We start from the raw sequence: 21,843 nt of genomic DNA on the forward strand, positions 1-21,843 counted from the left end.
TTCAAGACAATACAAAAATTTCTAGCTCTAGATCTTGGGTCTGCTACTGTACTGAAACATCCCAGTCAAAGTGAACCCTAGCCAAAGGTATTTGGAATGGGGTCCCTCCTAAAGCTCTGACTGGAGTTGACTGCCCAAGCAAGTAGTGCTCCTCTTTAACCATTTCAGGCCTCACAATGGTTGTGTCAGAGGCTGTGTGTCTCTTAGCAGTGGCCTGTTGCCCATTTACTATGATAGGATATGACCTCTTGTGGTAGTTTGGTACCCTTGTTGTCTTGAGACAACCTACTGCTGTCATTCTTTCATTCCCACTTACTGGCTCTCCCACCTTCTGTTCCCCACCTTGCCTCCATGGACATCTATATGCTACATGGCCCCACTGGTTGCATTTAAAGCATTTAACCCTTGGACATGTACCTGGACTAGTGACTTCCCCTGCGGACTGGCGGACTCTGTTGGGGCAGTCTGGGCTGCCAACCATGGGTTCCCTTAGAACCATGAGCAGCACTAGGTATCACATTCCTGTGCAGTGATGCCCTGCTTGCTAGGTATAGTTCGCCCTTCTTCCCCAACTCATCTGCAGTATTGCATTGCCTGTCAGCTAACCAGATTCTCATGTCCTCAGGCAAAGTGCTAAGGGCTTGCTCCCTCACCAAAAGATCTGCCTACCCTTCAAAAGTGGTGACCTGACATACACTCACCCACCTATGAAAATAAGTGCTTAGTTCAGCAATATATTCACACACACACTTTCATCTCATCTAGCACCCTGGCTATCCAACAATACTAAGCAGAAAATTATTCTCAGAAACAAATCATGGGATAAATGGCGCTCCACTAAGAATCTAACTGACCACCACAACTTCAGAAAGCTTAGAAATAGTACAAAAAAAGCCATCCTGGCAGACAAAAAGAACTATTACTTTCAACTACAACAAACCACAAAAAAAGAACCTAAAAAAATTCTGGGCTAGTATTAATAATCTTCTATCCCCAGGTCAGTCACGTACTCCAAATCCCCAGGACTCTAATCCAAACAATCCTAAACAAATAGCTAATGACTTCAATTCTTTCTTCACCAATACTATCCAAACTCTAGCAAATCACTTACCTCCTGACATCTCTAAATTACCCTCTCCTACTCCACATAATTTTCTTCCCCTTTCCCTTCAACCTGTACCTACCTCATTTATCCTATCCCTACTCCAGAAACTTAGACCCACCACACCCTCTGCAGACAAACTTCCTGCAGAATTTCTGCAGATAGCAGCTAAAGCTATTGCCTACCCCATCTCAATCCTGATTAATAGATCTATAAAGGATGGAATCTTCCCTTCCATTTGGAAAATATCTCACATCATCCCACTACACAAAGGGGGTAATTCTAATGACTTCTCTAATTTTCATCCCATAGCATTGCTATCACCTATAGCCAAAATCATGGAAAAGTGCATCCATAAACAACTCCTTAACCACCTTCTCCATAACAACCTACTTGCTAACAGTCAACATGGTTTTAGACCTTCTCACAGTACCACTACTGCATTACTCTCCTTTACCAACACTATCAATCACAACCGTAACAACACTAACCTATCATCTTCCATCTTCATAGATCTTTCAAAAGCTTTCGACATGGTAAATCACAAACTCCTTCTGCATATACTACAATCTCTCTCAATTCATCCTTCTTCCTTATCCTGGTTTACATCTTACCTAGAAAATCGTCAGCAGGCAGTACTTTGGAAAAACTCACTATCGACTCTCCTTCCTATCTCTTTAGGAGTACCTCAAGGATCTATACTTGGCCCACTCCTATTTTCTATATTTATTAATGACCTCCAGTGAGCTATTCCAAACACTACTTGCATACAATATGCAGACGATTCCACTATAATCTGCACTGCTTCCTCTCAGACTGAACTCCAGTCACTTACCCAAAAGCTTTTCCACTGTTGAACACTGGTTCTCTGACCGTTGCCTTCTCCTCAACCCAAAGAAAACAAAGTTGTTATTGTTCTCTCCTACACACAAATCAAGCTCTCTTAACTTCTCTATTACTTCCTCTGATAACACCCTGATTTCTCCTGATGCTACTACAAAACTACTAGGAATAACTATTGACAACAATCTCAATTTTGATTCTCATATAAACAACACAATAAAACAATAAACAAAAAGATTGGTTCCCTCTATAGAATCAAATCATTCCTTATGCCTGAAGCTCGGACCACCTTAGCCAGTTCTCACCTTATCTCTACCCTTCTATATGCTTCCACTATTTATACCAATCTCTCTAAATATAACCTCAAGAAACTTAGCACATCCTACCATAATATCGCCCGATTTGCCACAGGATCCCTCTTCAGAACCCATCACTGTCATAACCTAAAACAACTAGGCTGGCTGGAACTTCCTAACAGGCTGACTTATCAACAGCTCTTAACTGCTCACAAAATTCTTTATCAGCCTTCTAAAACACCTATTCTCTCCAACCTCATTACACCTTATAATAACTTGAAACAGCTATGCTCTGCAAACAAACTACTGGTTAATACTACCATACCCAATAACTCTGCAGGCGATAGCCTTTTTTCTAACTCTGTTGGACAAATGTGGAACAAACTACCATCTGATATCTCATCTTTGTCTAGTCCTCCACTCTTTAAAAAACAGCTAAAAAGACATCTTAACAAGCACTGGCTTTGTTCCTGTAACAACCCAGCCTAACCTGTCTTGTATCCTTCCCTCCTAAATTCCTCCTCACATAACATACTAGAGAGATATGTAATAAAAAAAAAAAAAAAAAATTATTATTACTTTTTTCTAATTTTTCCATATTAGAAACTTATATTTTAGAATCTGTATAGCAAATGTATGTTAAAACTTTGTTTTGACTTGCCTCTCTCCAAAGATTTTATGTTCTGTCTTAATGTTTTAACAATTTTACTTGTTTTGACCATTACTGTGAATTATTTGTAAATTTCGTTGGAGCTTTTCTCCCCGGGCCTCCACTGAAAATGGACATATATCCAGCTGGACTAGCCAGATCAACAAATGTAAAATAAATAAATAAAATAAAATAAAAATCTTCCTTGTGTCTATGCTCACAAATTTTTTTTCTATAAGCTTCAGGTGTTAACTTAAAACATTCTAACAAACAGTTTTTGACTGTATTATAATTTAAGCAATCAGTATCAGGTAATTTAGAAATAGCAGTTACAGCTTTACCATGGAGTAAGGGGGTCAGGAACCGTACCCAGAGCCCTTAGTCAACATTATACTATTTACATACCCTTTCAAACATATGAATGAATCTATCAAAATTATCCCCTTCTGTAAATTGTGGAAGAAATTTACTGACCGTTGTTGCTTCTGGGGTTTGGTTTCTCCATTCCTCATTACCTCCATGACCCGGACAAAGTCAACATCTCCTTTTTTATGTTGCCTCTGCCTCTCCTTCTCCTCAGCCTCCAGATGTCGCAGTTTCTCATTTTCCTCAGCGTCTAAACAACTCAGTCTCTCTGCTGGTTCTATTTCCAAATGTTTGGCCTCCAGGTCAAGTCTCTTTAACTCCAGATGGAGTTGTAAGTCATCTGTGGAAAGCTTTAATTGTCCATTTTCTGAGAGATGTACATCTCCAAGGCCAGCCTGGTTGTCCTCTTGATTGCTGGTCTGTGATGTAGCTGCGCCCAAGGCTACAATAATTTCTGCCTTAGTCAAGTTTCCATGCACCAGTCCTTTAGCCTGGCACATCTCAGCCAACTGGCTCCTTGTCAGGTTGCCATACTTCTTTGCTGACATGCTTGCCTGCTCTCCCTTACTAACTAAGCTAACAAAAAAATAAAACAATTGTGATATGAAACTCTGAATGTTCACTGTGTGGCTGATTGAGAGTACAAACACCTTCCTTAGTGACCACTGTTTACAGGCTATAGGAATTCAATATCCACACCACAACAAGCCAATTAATATAAACCACCAGCAACTGTTAGATGATGAACTACAACACAAACTTCCAAGCCAGCTGAGTCCAAATTGAAAGATTGTCACAAACAGTTTTTTATTAAAACAAGAAAAGCATATTAATACTCTCTAGTGCCTCGGCTACCAAAAGCTTTTACAGAGTATATCTACAGTTTCCATAAAGTTCCTTATATCCACTAAAACACCCCCAACAATTAATTATATAATTAAGAAATTTAAAATCTTAAAGTAAAAAACCTTTCCAGTTACATTCTTTATTGAGACCTTTAGGGCAAAGTGTGTTATATTTTAAAATGAAAACAAATTATTTTTTCCTTAAATTATATTTAATGCCATCAGATGTAAGAATTTCATTCCTCAATTGTTCTAACACTGTGGTTTGCAAACCACTTACATCTCCATTACAACTGTTAAAATGTTCTGCCACTGGACTAACCAGTTTGTTTTTCTTTATATCTCTTACATGTTCTTTGAGTCTAGTGGCAAACTTCTTTTACTCTCCCTTATGTAATACTTTCCACAAGGGCATCTTAGACCATATATTATACCCTCACTATTACAAGTGAGGCTACATTGTTCCTAAAATGTTTTCCATTTATCACAGGGAAGCTTCTAACCACATATTGGCAAACTGTACATGTGCCACAAGGATAAGTTCCTTTAAGTAAAAATTCATTATTACTTTATGCTAGGGGTCTTTTAAACCCCCATGCACCAACATGTCCTTTATATTTCTTCCTCTTTTATAGGAAAATCTAAGTTTGACATTGTTCAAAAAGGCTGCTTCCCTTTTTAAATAAGACCAATAATATTTTACTAAAGTTTCCAGCTTCTAAAAACAAAGTATATTTTGAAACAAAATTTAAAGTTTCCTCTTCATTTTCACTTACCCTATTCCAATTAATATGTGATGTAGCTATCCCACCACTGGCAATGAATTAATACGTGACACCCCTGCACTGGCCCAGTAATCAAGGAGCCTCAATCCTCACTACTGGCAACAGTGGGGAGCGTTCACACTGGGAGGATGATAAGTACACACACAGGAAATTGCAAATTCCCTTAAGAGCACACAGAGATCAAAGTCAGTCTGTGTCTGGTTTCTCCAGATCCCCAATAATACTCCCCACTGGCACAGCTATAGGGTTGAGATCTCAGCTGACTGGACAAGTCAAAACCTCCAGCACCCTCTCTGTCCAACCTGTGCTTTGTGTCCCTGTCCAAGTAGCTGACACATGCACACACTTTGAGATCTGATTGATATATGAACACACACACACACATACACACCTGGGAAAGTCTGGCACAGGTTTACTAGCTATGGCCCCTTCTGCACAGACTATAAGGCAGTTCCAGCTGCCACCAGCCAACTCCTTATCAGCTGCTCTAAGGCCTTTAACAAAGGGTGTCCAATCCTACTGTGTAATGTTACCAATAATCCAAATGGTAGTCTGACCAAGAGCAAGGCTATTTAGGAGTGGCCTGTACAGTGTTATCAAATAGATATGCAAGTACTCTAAAAACTTAAATATGTCTCACAGCCACAAAGATAGGTTTAAATATATTTAATAATAAATAAATAGTAAAAGAACAAGACAATACTCTGTAAGTAATCAGTTACATCAGAGTTCAAAATCACAGGAAATATTTAAAACAACATTGCAGGACAGTCTCAAATAAATAAATAAAACATCTAAGCTATACTTCCCTATATTCCTATCTGAATCTAAAAGAGTTACTATGCCCTAAAAACGTATTTACAGCAAGACAAGTGCAGAAGGTGGTGATGAGTGGATGTTTCTAGGTCAAAGACAAGATACAAAATGCACAGTCTGTCTCTGAGAGTGTTCTTAAATTAATATTAAATATTACTGCTGGGTTAGCTTGGATGACATCACTTTTTGTCACCTGCCTTTAGTTCCCAAGCTAACCCCCCAGTGTAGCATTTGATATCTCCTTGTGAAAAATACATGTCTCTCAGATGTTTGCAGATCCTGAAAGTCATAAAGCAATAAAACACTTCTACATCTCAAACCTAGTAATTACTTCTCTTTCAAGACAATACAAAACACTTTTAGCTCTAGAAATTGTGTCTGCTACTGCACTGAAACTGAGAGATAACATTTATAGCACAATTGTAAAACTATTTATTTTCAACTTTTTTCTTGAAGTTTTTCAAGTTAACCCTCAATGTTGTAGTTTCTACTGTTAAAGCATATACATTTACACAATTACAATAGTTTATATGCATTTCTATTCTAAGCCAGCAGGGCATGCTGTGGTTACATTTTAGCTCAGTACTTTCCACCTTTACACACACTTCTATGTGAATCATATCAATATTCACAAATTGTTTACAAAATTCCAGATAGCTGGGCTAGCAGTATTTCCTTTTGTGACAGCTCTCTACATTTGAACCAAGTTTTAATAAGTACGACAATATCAAAATGGAGAAGTAACTCAAATTCAGGCAATTTATTGTTTAGACTTCTAGCATTAAAGAGAGCCACATTAATGCAAACACGTTTCATGATTGATGATAGCTGTGTCAATTGTCCATCAAATGGACTCTGCCTAAAAAAGGCACTAGGGGGCAGCAAAGGCTTTAGCCAGTATATGAAGCTTGAAACAAGGAATGGGCAATCCTTAGTGAAACAAGCTGTACTGTTGATCACCTACTGGATCTCCCTGGACTGACACCAGCTATTTAATCAGTCATTGAAGCCAATTATCTTTATTTGTATCTGGGTATCATTCAAGGTGAAGGAAGGATTCCATTTAGGAATAGTGTCTTACCAGAATTTGTGACATGCCTCTCTATATATCCTTCAGGGCTTTCCGACTCAAGTCATTCATTCCCACATGCACCACTACCATACTATAGTCATATTTGTCAATAGTTAGGGCCCTTAGGGCCCTTGTAACATCAGAGATCCTGGTACCTGAAAGACAACTCACTATAACCCTCTCCTTGTCCAGCCTTGTGAGTAATGAATCAGTGTGCTGGACAATATGGGGGCCTATCACTAAATAATTTTTATTGCTGCTATGTTCAAAATGATATATTTGGAGTGTTTTTGCTTTGGATGTCTCTTGTGGGAGGTATACATGAGGTGGATGAATGGCCTGATTTTTTCTGATACTTAATCTTGTTTTTGAAAGACTCCTGAAGTGATGATCCTATGAGAAACAAACTGTTATTGATATACTGTTGTTCAACGTTTGAATAACAGTATGTTTCTCATGGGAAAGATACTATTTTACACATGCTGCTATGCAATAAACCCATGAAATACATGTTTCCATGAGACGCATACATTTATAACCACACTGCTATATAACAAACCTATGGTACATGTTCTCTTGAGAAACATACTGTTGTACACATGCTGCTATGCAACAAACCAACAGTACACATTCCCAAGAGAAACTTGTTATACACAAACTGCTATGCAGCAAACCTGTAGTTCATACTTCCACATCCTATACTCATTACAATAAATTTGCTTAATGAGAGGAGACAGTAAGTTTGTAACTCTCTTCCAAGCTTCTCCTTCCCCTTATCCCCTTTCTTCCTGTTCCATACCCTTCTGAATGTCTCTTGTTTTCCTCTTCACATCCCATTCCATTAGTATATTCCATGAGGTTGCAACAGACATCTGTGAAAAAAAAAATAATTTTAGAAAACTAGGGTGTAGCTAGTTCCTGCAATCTATTGCCTATATCCAAATCTTCCCCTTCTATCTCTTCTGTTTAGGAGGGCCCTTTTACATCTTTTCAGCCTGATCTTGTGGACTAATATAATTTCCCTCCATCTCTTCTGGTTTTAACTGAGAAAAGCCCTAGATCCTCTAGCCTCTGGTCTTCACCCTTTCTATACCTGCCAACCCCTTAGTACAAAAAAATCTGAGCAAAGCCTAAAATAATGGTGGGGTCCAAAAATAGGGACAGATTTTAAATATTGGTCTTATACATTTACAAATTTAACCAATGAAATTAAGGATTCCCAAAGGAATCAACATTCAAAAGTCCAGAAAAAAATAAAGCCGGGTTCAAATGGACCTGGAACTTTGTTATTCCTCCCAGGATTAAGTTGCCATCTGAACCTGGCTTTATTTTTCTGGAGTTTTGAATGATTCCTTAGGGCATCCTTTAGTTTCATTGGTTCTGGTTTTGATTCCCTTGGCTGTTTTTCTTTGCTTGGTTTGAAACTTGCAAAGTTGCTAGAAGAACAAGATTTGTGTTTACATGCATTTTCATATATTATATGAAGTCTAAAATTTCAAATGTATGTCATGGTTTCATAACTTTAATCCTCAGCAATTTGCCAGAAAACCACAAATTTTATGAGGAATAGACCAAAAATATGAAATAAGAATCTGGGCATTCTGTGAAAATCTGGACAGTTGAAAGGTATGATCCTTTCCCTTCCTCCCATGGCTCTTTCTTGTAGGTTTCCTCTGCATTCCTTCAAGCTTCCCACTGTCCATATCCTGCAAAGCTGCATCTAGGACTCAAGGCATGGTCTGGTGAAGGCTCTGTGTAATAGAAACATTAAATCTTTGATTTTAGACTCTACTGAATGTCTCCCCCCCCCACACCTCTCAAGTATACATCCAAGCATTTGTTTGCTGTTACTTTACTGCTGCTCCTTTACTATGTTCATACTGGTCCAGTCCTGGTGTGATCACTTGGTATCATACTATGTCCCCATAATACACATACTCCTACATTCCATATTTATAACACACATGTTCCCATCTCCCTATAGTATAAATATTCCAAATCACATATTCGTACCACACATGCTGCCATGTCCCTGTAGTATAGATGCTGTCTTGTCACTTGCTAATACTATATGTTGCCATTCTATTGCCATACTATTTCCCAAAAATACATATATACCCATGTCCCATATTCATGCATGATATGCTCCCATGTTTCCATAATATACATGCCCCCATATGTCTATAGTATACATGTTCCCATATCTCCTACTTATACTGCTCCCATGACACTGTGATGCATATGCCCCCATATCACATATTCAAATCACACATGCACTCATCTCACACATTTGTACTGCACATGCTTCCATCCCTGAAATATATATCCTTTCATGTCCCATATTCATACTGCACAGGCTCCCTTGTCCCATATTCATACTGCATATACTCCCATGTCCCTGTAATACATATGCTCCTGTATCCCTGTAATATACATGCTTTCATGTCTCATAATTACACCATACATGCTCTGATGTCCCTGTAATATTTATGGCCCCATGTTCTATATTTATACAATACATGTCATGTTTCCTAGTCATACCATGCATAATCTCATGTCTCCATAATACATATGCTTCCATGTCACAAATTCATACCACAGGTACTTCCATGTCCCTGTAATACAAATGCTTCTGTATCTCTTTATTGCACATGGTCTCATGTCACACATTCACACTACCATGGCTCTATAATATGCATACTTCCTTGTCATACCATGTTCACATAATATACTTGCTGCTATGTCTCTATTGTGATGCCCCTGCACTGGCCCAGTAATCAAGGAGCCTCAATCCTCATCACTAGCACCAGTGCGGGATGTACACATTGTTGGGATAACAAGTACACACACAGTAAAGTACAATTTCCCTTAAGAGCACACAGGGATCACAGTCAGTCTGAGGCTGGTTTCTCCCCCTTCCTCCAGATCCCCAATAAAACTCCCCACTGGCACAGCTGTAGGGTTAAGATCTCAGCCAAGTGGCCAAGCCAAAACCTCCAGCACCCTCTCTGTCCAGCCAGTGCTTTGTGTCCCTGCCCAAGTAGCTGACGCACATACACTTTGAGATGTGATTGATATACAAACACGAAGACACTCCTGGGGAAGGCTGGCACAGGTTTACTAGCTATGCCTCCTTCTGCCCAGATTATAAGGTAGTAATCACTGCCACATACCACCCTTTATTAGCTAATATAAGACCCTTACAAAGGGTGACCAATTCTACTGTGTAATGTTACTATTATCCAAATGGTAAATGTGACCAAGACTTGCAAGGCTATTTAAGAGTGGCTTGTACAGTGCCTCCAAATGCAAGTACTCTGAGAGCTTAAATATCTTTAAACAAGCCAGCCACAATTAAAAGGTTTAAATATATTTAATAATAAATAATAAAAGAACAAGACAATATTCAATAACGCAGTACAGTGACTACAGAATTCAGAATCACAGGAAATATTTTAAAACAACATTGCAGGATGGTCTCAAATAAATACAGAAAACATCTAAACTAATCTTTACTACATTCCTAACTATCTCTAAAGAAATACTATACCTAAATAACTTACTTACAGAGCAAGGTAAATGTAGATCAGAAGTGCTGAATGGATGTTTTCAGATCCAAGACAAGATACAAAATGCCAAATTTCTGAGAGAGTTCCCAAATTAATATCAAAACATTACTTCTGGATCAGCTGGATGACATCACTATTTGTCACCTGCCTCCAGTTCCCAGACTAAACAGATACCAACAGAATTTAACATTTCTCTGTGAAAAATACTTATCTCTCAGAAGTTTGCCTAGAGCTGGAAGTCATAAAACAATACTTTTACATTTTTCTAGTAATTATTTCTGTTTCCAGACAATAGGAAAACCTCTAGCTTTAGACGTTGCGTCTGCTTGCTGCACTGAAACTAACTTTTTTATAGCACATCGTAAAACACTTTTAACTTATTTCCCTGAAGTTTTGCAAGTTAACTCTGTATGTTCCAACTTCTGCTATTAATATAGTTTATATACATTTCTGTTCTTTTCCAGTAGGATATACTGTGGTTACATTCTTGAAGCGCAATACGTAACATACAGTTCAACACACATTCCTGCACCAGTAATTTAATATCCACATAACATATAGTTCTCTTACATTTGTAAGACAAGCCTATGGATCAAATTAATATTCACAAATGACATGATTATTTACAAAATTCCAGATAGCTGGGCTGGCAGTGTCACATTTCTGTATAATTCATATTAATATTTTCAAGTGACATATAATTATTTACAAAATTCCAGTGAGCTGGGCTGGCAGCATTTCGGTTTGTCACACCTATAAGAAAACGTGCTCCCATTTTCACATATTCCTACTGCACATGCTCCTATGTCCATATAACTTACATGGTACCTTGTCACATGTTAATACTACAAAAGCTCCCATTGGCTCCCCATAATACACATGTTCCCATGTCACACATACACATATTGCACATGTTTCTGTACTACATCCCCATAATATACATGCTTCCCTTTCTCATACCCATAATACTCACACTGCCATTCCCCCATTATATATATGCTGCCATATTGTTCAGATTGCGCATTCTTCAATGCGAGATCCACATAATATGCATGTCACATGCTTATACTATGTATGTTCCCATTTCACATGTTCATATGGTTCATGCTACCATGCCACTTAATAAACAATACAGTGACTCAATCAGGTTACTGCAATTTGCCTTGGACATAGACAATTTTCTTAATGTAAGCTGAGATAATTTTTAGTCCCTTGGATTGCCCACCAGCAGCAGTTAACACGTTATTTTCTTTTGATCTGCCAATTTAGCACTATGGATCATCTTGCTAAACTATAATTTGAACAGTTGCATTGTGTTTCTCAGTTAGTAATGCTTGTTTTGTAATGAACTGGTTGTAGTCTATCACTAAAAAAATATTCTAGCTACCATTTCTGTTAAAATATAGAATTGGTTTGCAATTTATCTACCAGAAAATAATCTTTCTGTATGAAATATAGAATTGATTTGAAGAAAACTACTAGAAAATAATCTTTCTGTATGTTTTAATTTTTTTAATTAAGTTGGTACTCTGGTCGACAGACCTTTTTCAGGTATGGCCCAAGTCAAAAATGCAAAGTACAAAATAAGAAGTCTTGCAACAGTAATATCTTGTAACTTTATGAACATTATTTAACATCAGAAGAAAAAAATGTCAACAATATATTTACAATTAAGCTGAAGAATTCCGGATAGGCCATAGAGTGAAGTCCTCTAACATCACACAATTTATAAGTAGCTAGACCTATTGTGACAATGGGACATCAGTAAAACACAGAAGTTATAACTAGAGATGCAGATTGTAGAAGAAGAGAGGAGTAAGAACACAAAGTATTTAGCCAGGTTTTGTAAAGCAGCCACATCTGCTAAATTTTTGGAGGTGCTCTTTTAAAAGTTTAGTAAAGGAAGAAAGATTTGTAGTACCTCTGACCTTTTTAGGGAGGCTGTTCCATGTGACAGGAACTACTTCAGAAAATGCCCTATACATTGCTTATAAGGTTAGCACAGTGATACAGCAAGTTTTCCAGTTCGATTCTCAGCTTGGGTATCTTTTTTGTGGAGCTTTCATGTCCTTTCTGTGCATGTATGAGTTTTCTGCAAGTGTTCTAGTTTCCTCTCAATTTCCAAAGACATGCAGCAGATTAATTGGCTTTGTTCAATCTGTCCATAGGTGTGTGCATGTTTGTGTGCATGTATGTAAGTGTTTGCACAGTGTATGAAACAATGACAGTATGTGCTCTTTCCAAAATGCATTAGGTAAACTCCTGCAAAGTGCAGGATATAGAATGGAGAAAGAATGGGAGGCTAGAAGTTGGCTTTATTTTGCTTTTATGTTTATGGCTGTTTGCTTTATTCTGACGATTCAAACAAGGCGCAAGTTGTTTTTTTTTTCTTTCTTTTGTTTCTGCTCAGTACTTAAATGCAACACTAACATTCTGTAGTCTGGTATCATTTTTTATTGCAAATAAGACTTACTGTCACTCATTATCTTCTTTGAACATCTAGTTCATTCACAGTGCTTTTATGCCAGTCTCACAGTAACTGAAAAATGTTTTTCCAGCACAAAACTGCATTCCATTTCACTAAGAAATTCACTTCCATTGTGCAACCAGCTGTAATGAGTTAAGAGCTGTAAAAAAATTAATAAGCCAAAAGTCACCTAGTACTCTAAAGGTTAAACAAAGGAGTAACCTCCACTTTCAGGTACTCAGGAGCAAGACAAAAATGTGTGGATTACTGCAGGAAGAGCTGAGGACCAGTGAAGTTTAGAAAGAAAGGAATTCTTTGAATACACCCCAACCAAAAAAAAGAAAGCTAGCAAAAAAGGGAAAAAAATAAATTATTAGGTCAATTTTAAAACTGCACAACACACAGGACTACAAAACAGATTACATACTTGAAACACACAGTTAGTAGTCCAATGCTTGCCCTAGCAGTTAGGCCCTGTTCAGTGCAGGTAAAGAAATATTAATTTGTCGTTTCTACAATATTTATCTATATTCCCATAACATTCATGTTTTTATAACTATCTCCATAACCAAGTAGCACAGACAGAACTGCTTAGCCTCATATGAAAACTCTCAGCTGGATGAACAAAATGCTGCTGACAGTATGTTTGTAACTTGAATGGTTGTTGAGATATTGTAAGTTGTTTACAAAATATTACAAACTTAATACTTACTCTGTTTACTGTGACTTATAAAATTCAGTCTAAGACCTAGAACCCCCAAAAATGCTATCATTATAAAAAATAGTTTATGCTGAAGAGTTTACAATTTACACTTATTTAGTGAACCATACGGTTCTAGAGATATGATATAATTTGATTCTATCAAAAAGCTTAGGCTCCGCTCATTGGAAGCTACAGCGCAAACTTCCAAAGCTCCATTGCAGGGAATACATTAAAGGGTGGGCAGTTAGTTCAAGCTCTTCTCTGAGTGAGGCCAATTTTTCAACACTTCCCTGTAACTTGTGTATCAGGGCTGCTTCATTCTGCTTTTTTACATAGTTATTAAAGGAACTAAGCTTTTCCTGTTTGTGTAATTGTGGAGATAGTCTCCTGTTGATACAAACTGCATTCTTATGGTGCCCAGCTCTGCCCACTCCATCCCATCCACCTCCATGTTTGCATTATCTGTATACAGTGCAGTCTTGACCTCTCTTCCTCTACTGAAAACCCCCAAAACTTAAGCCAAGCCCTCCTAATTCAGTTTATTGTCGAGTTCAAAAATGTAGTTAATTTGACTCTCATTTTCTGACCAATACAAAGCCATATAATGAAGAATTGTGCTGTTACCTATACAAAGGGCACTGTTTCTACTCCCAAATTTAAGTCTGTTCGTAGTCTACTGGTAACGTATATTACCTCCCCTAACTTAATGCTTTCAAGCATACCATACAAACAGAAGTGCTTTTCTTTATGAATTAATCTTGTAGTCCTTCAAACATTAAACCATCTCACACTTACTCTGTACTATGCACACCACATCCCACCACATTAAACTTACGCCCCTAAAGGGTAAAGTTAAGATAACCACATGTATATACTCCACTATAACATTTTCAGAAGTATACACACCTTTCTCACACCCTCATCTGAAGTGGTGACATAATGCCGCATCCTTATTTCACCATCTCATAGTTACATTTTCAGATCTACTCAGCGTCTGCTGGAACCGACCTCTTAGTATAAAATTACCACATATAATGCCTGTAGTATGTGTGATAAACTACCTTTGCTGAAGCCAAAAACTCCCACTATAACCATATTGTGGCTATTACAGAAAAGAAAGCTGGCTAAAATCTGAAGACAGTATTTGTAAATATAGTGTGCAATGCATAGCAAGATGGTACATGGAGGAATTGTGTAAAAAAAAATAGTAGGCAGTTAATAAATAGTACTGCAGAGTCCAAGTGCACCATCCACAAAACAGTGTGGTGAAACTATGAAAATGTGGGCCTAAGAGTGCCCCATACGAAACAGAAACAGTGCGATTCATGATGTGCAAGAAGCACATACCATGACAAACATGGAAGTGCACTACTATAAACATTTATGGAACTACAATGGCAGATATTAGTGAAACACTATAATGAAGCTGCCATGACCAACATCCCTTTTCATATTGTATGTGTCATAGCCACAGCGGGAATTACAGGTGTTCAGCACAAAGCATCACTATACCACCCCAGGAGGCATAACTCAACTTCTTAACATAAAAAATCTGGACAAAGCAAAAACTAATGGGGGGGGGGGCACAAGCCCCAGAAATAGGGACAGATTTAAATATTGCTCTTATAAACTTCAAAAGTTGCTAGAATGGCAGGTTTTGTGTTAGCATGCATTTTCTGAAGTACTTCATCTGAAAGGAGAACAACTTTGTGTGGGTGATAAATATAAACAAGTGTTTAATAATATGTTAAACAACTTAGTGTCTCTTGATTCCAGACTGCAGTTCACCAAAATTCGCAAGTTGGTGCAAGACCATAAGGAATTTCAAATAGGGCATATTTTTGTTTGGCTCAGAGAAAGGCGATATATGAATGGAGACCTAGAATCCTTGGACAGCACATCAGATAATACATCAGGTGATGTGGGTGTGAATGAAGATACTCACCATGCTAGTATTTTAACATCTCCAAATAATGCTGAGCTACCTAATGCTACTGCTATTTCAGCTGCTCTTGAGAGCAGTTTGGTTGAGATTTCTTCTAATAGAAATATCAGCTCTGATAAGACTGCATCTGCGAACTATGAATTATTTGGAGCAAGACCGAATGTTGCTATGGCAACTGATTTGTTTTTTTTTCCCCAGTTGCCAGCAATAACAAGAGCAAGGCAGGAAATTAGATTGTCCAGTAGGGGGCGTCACAAACAGAAGTATTCAATGGAGCAGACACGAGGAATGATGAGAGCACGGAGATGAATGATCTAGATTTTAACTTATCGAACAAATCTTTGCTACCTGAGGACCATTCATTATTAAATAGAGGATTAGCTTTTATTCCTGCTGTATCTTCCAAAGTAAGTGAGGTCCTTTTGGACCTAAGATTGTTTGCTCGCAATGTGACATTAAGCTTAATGTTTGGCAATAGCCGTAGTTTTAATACTACAGAGGTTAAAAAACCTAGTACTTTTGTACCTGCCTTTCCACCACATGTAAACACATTTGTTAAAGCTTGTGAGGATAAAATATGCAAATCATATTCAAACTCCCTCGAAAGCGTTAGCTCGTATTATTAATCAAACGAAATCAACACGAGTAATTACAGAAATAAATTATAATAATAAAACACATACTGATAAGGCAGATATTATGAATACTTTTGAGCTAATCTTTAATCAGATCTATGGTGATCAACAGGTACTTTTGCAAGATAAAGATAGGAAAGATTTTCTACAGAAAATTACTTTCCCGAATATTGATAAGGACTCCCATAAAGACTTAATTAAACCAATTACAGTGGAGGAGGTTTTAGAGGTAATCAAGAAGCTGAAGCCTCATAAAGCCCCAGGGCCAGATGGTCTGACCTCGGAATTCTACAAATCTTTCAGTGAGATTCTGAGTAGAGTACTTTCACAGATTTTTAATTATATAATTCTGAATAGAATTAATGATCCCCACTTTAATGCCTCAAAGACAATCCTGCTATTGAAGGAGAAAAGTGATTCTAAAAATCCAGATAACTACAGGCCCATATCACTCCTGAATATAGACATGAAAATCATGACATCCATTCTGGCAAATAGATTGAAAAAGGTAATAAATTTAATAATATCAGAAGAACAGGTGGGGTTTATAGATGGGAGACAGACCACTGATAATACATTAACGCTCCACACATTAATTTCTTATGCAAAGCATAAAAATCTTAATATGTATGCCCTAATAATTGACGCACAGAAAGCATTCAACAGAGTTAATTTGGTATATTTATTTGACATGCTGCCATATTTTAATATACCTCAGGAGTTCATTTTAACGTTAAGGAAATTATACAATAACGCATATACAAATTTATTTATAAATCACGAATGCTCTAAAAGGATACAAATCAAAAATGGTACTCGACAGGGTTGCCCATTATCTCCTATCTTATTTAATCTGTATTTGGAACCGTTATTTTTACACATTAAGCAAAATGTTTTCTATAATTCTCCAGTACTTCATGGTATAAAGATTAAGATGGCTGCCTTCGCAGATGATTTAAATATATACTGCACCACACCCGTTTCTGATCCCAAGAAAATATTAACAGCAATAAAAAACTTTGAGAAAATCTCTAATTACAAGTTAAATTTAAAAAAAAACAAAATATTCCCATTAAAGACACCCACACCCTTTTCACTGTTACCACTGATAGGACAAGTAATGACAGAAGAAAGAATAAAATATCTGGGGATTGTATTTTCAACTGAAAATAGAGATTTCTTTCTGAATAATGTTAAGTCAACTTGGGATCAAATAACATTGGATCTAAAAAGATGGAGTAAGTTGAAGTTGCCATTGATGGCAAGAGCCGCAATTATAAAAATGAATGTTCTTCCTAGAATGTTATATATCTTTAGAGCTGCACAACTCAGAATCACGAAAACATTTTTTAAACAGTTTCATATAGGACTGGGGAGATTTCTTTGGGAACCCAGGAAGACGAGGATATCATATGAGAAATTAATGGCTCCAAAATACAAGGGGGGGCTTGATTTACCGGATTTTGAAACTTACTATTTTGTGATTCATGCTAACAGGATTTTAAGGGCGACTTACTTTGATAGTGATAGTAGGAAATGGACACCCAAATGGGTGCTCCTAACTTATAGGCATGTAAGGGGATTGGGAATCAACTGTAAAGCACTACCCTTTCTAAATAATTGAACACTTAGTAAATACGATTTAATGGAGCATATCAAGAACTATGTAACTTCGATTCAAACTCTTTTCACTTCTTTAAACTTACTAAAGTATATGATGGTCTTTCAACCTTTTCATGGGAACCCAAATTTAACAATTGGTAGTCAACTGATAGATTTAAAGAAATTCCCCCTAATAAAGGATTTAACCATACTTGATTTATACTCTTTCCTGGGGGTAGCAGTACAAGATATTTTAAAGGAGATGAATCTTCCCATTTCTTATCTAATCATTGTGAGGCAACTAAAAGATCTGGCTATAAATTATTTTAACAACACTGAACTTAAAGAAGAGGACTTAAATATATCTCATAATCTGTGGGAAGCTCTGTTACAGGACAGAAAATATATAACCACCTCATATAAATTGATAAAAGAGAGGAAATATAACAAACACATTCTCTTATCGAATTACTGGAAGGAGAAATTAGTATTGGCAGATGACAGTAAGATATTGGAGGCATTTAGTCTAACATTGAAGTCAGTATCCCTTCAAAAATTGGTATTTACGCAACTGATGATATTTAATAATGCCTACTATACTCGTCTCACTCTTCACAAATTTGATTCGAAGAATTCACCTAAATGCCCACAATGCTTAGATCAGATAGCTGACTTGTTACACATGTTCTGGAGTTGCAAGTGCATTTATAAATTGTGGAATTCGTTAAAACTGCAGCTACAAAAAATGGGCTACCAAAACTCAACACTCTCTTGGGAATTTATGATCCTTCATATTCCCCCGGAGAATTTAGATAAATCAAGAAGGATCGTAATCATGAATATTTGCTTATTAATGAAATTGTACATAGCCTCAAATTGGCTAAACCCGGCCCAGACATCGTGGGAAAATTTTAGATTGTTAGCAATAAGACATATTTTAGCGCATAAATTGTTAATCAGTGACCACAAGAAAAGCATAAACAGTATAAAAATATGGGAGCAAATTTTCAACATTGTGTTGGCCTAGAGGTTCCTATCCACTTTCTCTCAGGACATATAGTAATAGTACAGAATCAATCTTAGATTAGTTATAGGTTGTAAGGATAACACAGATTGTTGGCTTAGGTTTTTTGTTGTTATTTTCTTTGTTAGGTTGTATTTACTGTTAATAATTGATGTTGACATACAATGTGGATGTAACCATTGGAAGCAATCATGTACATACTGTATATATAGTGTGGATTTGTAATATTGTTTTGAAAAAATAATAAAAAAGGATTATTGAAAAAAAAAGAAAAAAAAAAAGCTTGTGAGGATGATATTTGTTCTTTTCTTTATGCCTCACATAAAAAAGAGTTTTTATAATTTGAATAGGGGAGAACAGAAAGCCCTATCAGCATTGAAAAGTAATTGTGATATATGTATTATGCCTGCTGACAATGGGGGGGTCTATTGTAGTTATGAATTTTCTTGACTACCATGATTGCATGATGTTGTTGTTGGGTGAAGAAGCTACCTATAGAAAAATAGATAAGAAGGATATATGGGGCATTATTAAGTATGTACGTGATGCTTTGTATGAACTTTTGATGAGCAGGTCTACTGATAAATCTCTATATGATGCTGTCTTTGTTGCACAACCTATTATTCCTACTATCAAAGGCTTACTGAAGCTGCATAAAGATACTATTAATCCACCCCAATGTCCCATTGTTGCAGGAGAGGGCTGGGTGACGCAACCCTGTTCAGTTTTTATAGAGAAATGATTGAGAACTATTATACCTATGTTTCCTCATATTTTGAAAGACACTAAACATCTTTTGAATGATTTATATGAGTTTGTACAATGTAAACGTAATTATATAGGTTTGCTGTTATTAACTTTAGATATAAGGAATTTATTTACATCAATACCTAATTAATTTGGTATTGAAGCAATAAGGTATGTACTAACTCAGAAGAGTGAGTTTATGACTATGACTGTGAACACTATATGCCTCTTATTAGGCCTTGTTTTGAGTAATAATGCTTTCATGTATACAGACAGGGTTTAGTTACAGCAATGGGGAGTTGCCATGTGTACTCCGTGCACGAACTCCTATGCAAATTTGGTTTTAAACAAATGGGGGGATGAAAGTGTATTCTCTGTGAATGAATTTACAAAGTATTTGGTGTTTTACCATCACTTTGTAGACAATGTTTTATTTTATGGGAGGGCACACAACACGAGCTTGAAACGTTTGTGACTTACTTAAACAGTACTACAGATTTTTTAAAGTTTACCATGACATGCTCGAGTACAGGGATATATTTTTTTGATGTACATATTGAAGCTGATGATATGGGTAAATTGGATACTTCCCTATATCGTAAAAACTGTTGGAAGAATAATTTATTAACTAAGGACAGTATGCATCCTAGACATGTTTATCCCAATATAGTTAAGGGGCAATATATAAGACCCTCCAGATTATGTACACATGAAACTGGTTTTAGGAGCACTATAGAAAATATGACAAACAATTTTTTAGAAAGGGGCTATGACAAGAGTATGTTGGATATGAATAGGAAATTAGTATGTGATGGAAGGGAGAGTGATATATACAAATCTTTCTTATTAGAAAAAACTTTTGAATGATAATTCTACTGGAAATATTACTAAGAACAATGACTATAAGGTAAGATTTGGCATGAAGTATACCAATGACATTCGTCCTATCTGTAATATTACCCGTAAAAATTGGAAGTTTTTAACTATAGATGAGAAAACTGTGTCTTGTGTAGGTTGATTTCCTAAGTTCCTTTACAGGAGTGCCCCAAATTTAAAGAAACTGCTATGTGGGTTAATGAATAGGAATGATAGAGTAAATGTAAAGTCAACAAGGATTGGAACTTATGCTTGTCGAGCATGCTATGCTTGCGCTTTTATTTCTAATGAACAAATTTATGAATATCCCAGACTAAATTTTACATTTAAACCCTATGCTTATATGGACTGTTGTACTGAAAATGTGGTTTATCTAGCTACGTGTAACTCATATTCAAGTTTTTATGTCGGAAAAACTAATAAAAAGTTAAAAGATAGAGTAATGAGGCATTTATATGACATCAAAAAGGGTATAACAATTAATTAGCTAGACACAACTTAGAACATCAGGGGCACACCTTTTCATTTATAATTTTGCAACATATATATATATATATATATATATATATATATATATATATATATATATATATATGTATATATACTAATGGTAGAGGGGGGGTGACATAATGAATTATACAGAGAAAGCCAAATTACATTAATTTACTTTACTAACTGATGTAGAGAGTGTTCTGATTGGTTAGTTTTAAATGTGATACAATTGAAAATGAGTATTGAATGTACTGTTTGAACTGTTGTTTTTAGATCTGCTGAAGCATTTATTCTAAATGCGAAAGTGTTTATCTTTTACTAAAGTTGATGCCATTAGTCTTGGTGGTCCTCCTGTTTTCTTTCATTTTCTGAAGTATATGAAGTCTGAAACTCAAATGTCTGTCACTATTTAATGATTTCAGTCATCAGCAGTTTGTCAGAAAAAACATGAAAAAATTTGAGGAACAAACCAAAAATATGAGACACAAATCTGGACAATTCATGTAAATCTGGACAGTTGAGAGATATTCCAGGAGATACTTCAGGGTGTGTATCATGCATACTGGCCTTGGAATGCAAGAACAGTTTTCATATGGATGCACAGATTTTGGATGAGTTACACTGAATGTGTCAGCCCATTGAAGTGCCAGGATGCAGAGGTAGGCCTATATCTTTACAGACTAGGGTTACAACTGCAACAACCATTCTGGTAATAGGTACATGCCAAGGGCCCGCTTGGGGGCACAACAGGTATCTCAAAAGCATTGGCCAGTTACATTCTACAACAGTTGTTAGAATGTCTGCTGACCCATGGAGACAAGTACATATAGCTCCTAGGAACACAGGTTGAGATACTCATACTGAAAGTCTTCTTCTACATATGTCACATGCAGTATTGTTTAGCAGTAGATGCCACACATGTTGCAATACACAAACCATAAACTGATAATGCACATACCTAACTCCATAGTCATGAATGCTACTCTGTATGTTGTCATGTACTGTGTAA

The sequence above is a fragment of the Protopterus annectens genome, chromosome 4.part0 (assembly GCF_019279795.1).
Source record: "Protopterus annectens isolate FY-2018-M chromosome 4.part0, PAN1.0, whole genome shotgun sequence".
NCBI lineage: Eukaryota > Metazoa > Chordata > Ceratodontiformes > Protopteridae > Protopterus > Protopterus annectens.